The following is a 3,172-nucleotide window of genomic DNA, read 5'->3' as shown; positions in this document are numbered from 1 at the left end:
AAAAAAAAAAACAAAAAAAAAATGGGCATAGGACATGAACAGACACTTCACCAAGGAGGAGATCCAGGCAGCCAGCAAATATACGAAGAAATGTTCACTATCACTAGTCATTAGAGAGATGTAAATCAAAACAACAATGAGATATCATCTCACAACAGCAATAACAGCAAAGATGAAAAATGTAGAGGACAATAAATGCTGAAGAGGATGTGGAGAGACTGGGACACTCCTGCATTGCTGGTGTGATTGCAAAATGGTCCAACCTCTCTGGAAAGCAATATGTTGCTTCCTCAGAAGGTTGGAAATAGAAATACTTTATGATCCAGCAATTCCTCTTCTTGTTATTTACCCACAACAAATACGAGCCATAATACGAGTAGATATATGGACACCAATGTTCATAGCATCACTATTTACAATAACAAAAAGAATGGAGACAGCCAAGGTGCCCATCAACTGAAGAATGGATAAACAAACTGTGGTACAAACACAACAAGGAAACTGTAAGCTACCACATAACATGGATGAACCTTGAGGATATTATGTTGAGTGAAATTAGTCAGTCACAAAAGGAGAACTATTCCACAGGACCACTACTGTAAAAGAAAAAGAACCCATACTAAAGGGGGTGGGGGATTCTTTGCTTACTACCTGGATGTGAGGGGTGGGGTGAGGGAAGGAAGGGTAAGGTGGAGCACAGAATAGGGAATAGACACAGGATAAATTGGGTGCTAGGGAGGAGGGCAATACACAACAAGGGGGAAGGAAATGGAAGAACAAGGCAGATGGAAAAACAATTAGGCATGTTTGCATTGACTAATTGGAACAGAGGTAAATAATGATGTATGCACAACCTTAGAACAACAGGGCTCTGGGATCCAGGGATTGAGATGTGGTTGGAATGGGCAAAATGGGGGAAATAATGTTAAGATGTTTGGCTGTCTTTTGAATCTTGGTTTCCTTGGCATACCATTATAAAATAGACACTTGAGGGAGAAAGAAAGGAATAGCCAGAAACAGCACCATAGAAAGCTTGTAAGTCCGTCTTCTGCCTATAACTGATTGGAATATCTAAAATGGAGCTACAACGTGCCCAGTGAAGAAGGCTTCCTGCAGAGCCTCTGTATTACATAAGTCCATAGGTGGAATCCTGAACCCCATCCAGAATCTTCAGAGGTGGGAAATTTCCATTTGAAAGGACAAGCAGACCAGCCTGGAGTGGCTAGAAGAACAGAAGATACTTCTTGAAATAAAGACCAACAGGAAAAATACAAAAGAATAACAGTAGTCCAACCGATTACTATAAGCACAAGCAAGTTGCTCTCCCAGGAGCTATCAAGGCATGTGGTCGGGTCCCCTCAGGGCAAACCCCCCTCTAAGACTAAAACTCAATTGGAATACACGAGCTGACATACGCTTTGATTGGTGACCAAGTTCCTCACCAATAAGGGAAAGTGAGGGGAAAACAGCAATGAAGCTGAGAGCTAAGCCCTACAATGTTCAATAGACTCCTGTGAACACTGGTGGAGACCTGGTTGGCCAGCAGTGTGGCAAGACCTGAGGACACTTGGACCCAGAGTCAGTGACATAGCCACAGAGGACTAGAGTGGAGAGTGAAGTGTCCAGCTGATAAGAGAGGGCATATGCATAAGAACACCCACACTTGCAGATAATACCCATTTGACCTGGCTTCAATGACTGGATGATCAGAGCTCAACCTGAAGGAGAAAAAAGAGTAATCTGATATAATTTGATGAACTTTATCTACACCTATGGATACAGTGTGGCGCTGTGGGTTAATGTGCCAGACTGCAAAGCCATTTGAACTGCAAAGTCAGTAGTTCAAGCTCACCAGCTGCTCTTCAGACACCATATACAGGGTCGCTATGGGTCAGGACTGACTCAATGGCACTTAACAACAAATGGATGCATTAGCTCAAAAGAAGGAACAAATCTTCACAACGAGGATCACTCCTACCCACTCCATACACAGGGATGGGCAACTTGGACATTGGCTACCCAAAATGGAGGGGCTACAAAGGCAAGAAGTGACTGGCTTATAAGCTTTCAAGAGGTAGCCTAGATCCAGAGGCATGTAGGAAGATAGAATCTCAACTGAGTAGTATCCAATCTGTCTGGGTGTGGCTGATGCAAGGAGATGGTGATAGGTCTCTTGTGGTACAATAGTGAATAATAGTTACCAGGACTGACTGTAAGGGTTGAAAATGTAAAGGTAGATGTTTTATAGCAAAAGGAGGGGAGTGATTGACTTTGCAGTCCAGCAGCGGAGGTCCCCGGGGCCATCAAGGGAGAAGAGCAGAGTGTAGGACCCTACCCAGAGAAACAGTGACGCCAGAGATGGAGGCAGAGAAATAATATGGAGAGATAGAGCAGTTGGGGACTTTAGATCCAGAGAGGGAGAGGGGCTGTGTGCTGATGATGGAGGGGGAGGGGAGAGGAGGGGGAGAGCAGGCTTTGGTTGTTTTATGATGCATGGAGGGGGATATATGATAGAATGAATGTAGAGCTAATGTTCTTCCATGTAAACTATCACATAATTCACAATAAAACATTAAAAAACAAAGAGAGAGAGATGGAGATAAGATTATTATGATTCAATAGTGAGTAACTGTTACCATGATTAATTGGGACTATCGCAATTATAAAGGTAGAAGTTTTGTAACAAGAATGGGGGAGTTATTAATATTATAGTTCAGAAACAAAAGACCCTAGGATCATCAAGGGAGAAGAGCACAAGCAGAATGTGAGACATTATCTATAGAAGCAGCAACACCAAAGATGGAGGCAGAGATGGGGACATGGAGAGAGGGAGCAGCTGAGGACTCTAGATTCATGGGTAGAGATGGACTAAGACATGGCGGCCAAGAGGCAGGCTTGCAGAAGGTGTCCTTTGGAGATGTCAATTATTATATATGCCTGAATGTTTAAAAAAAATTTTTAAAGAGTGAAAGTGATGGTACTTGGAGGGAATTATAATCAAAAAAAGAAGAGAAAAAAAATCAGTGATTGTTGAAATTTAGGTAGTCGTTAAAAGGAACTTCTGAAAAATTCAGTGACTGGTTGACATTTAGGTTGTTGTTGTCAGGTGCCATCGAGTTGGAACCGACTTATAGCGACCCCATGCACAGTAGAACGAAACAATGTCCGATCC

This window comes from Chrysochloris asiatica, unplaced genomic scaffold (genome assembly GCF_000296735.1).
Source record: "Chrysochloris asiatica unplaced genomic scaffold, ChrAsi1.0 scaffold00119, whole genome shotgun sequence".
Classification (NCBI taxonomy): Eukaryota; Metazoa; Chordata; class Mammalia; order Afrosoricida; family Chrysochloridae; genus Chrysochloris; species Chrysochloris asiatica.
Note: the sequence above shows the minus strand (reverse complement) of the source record.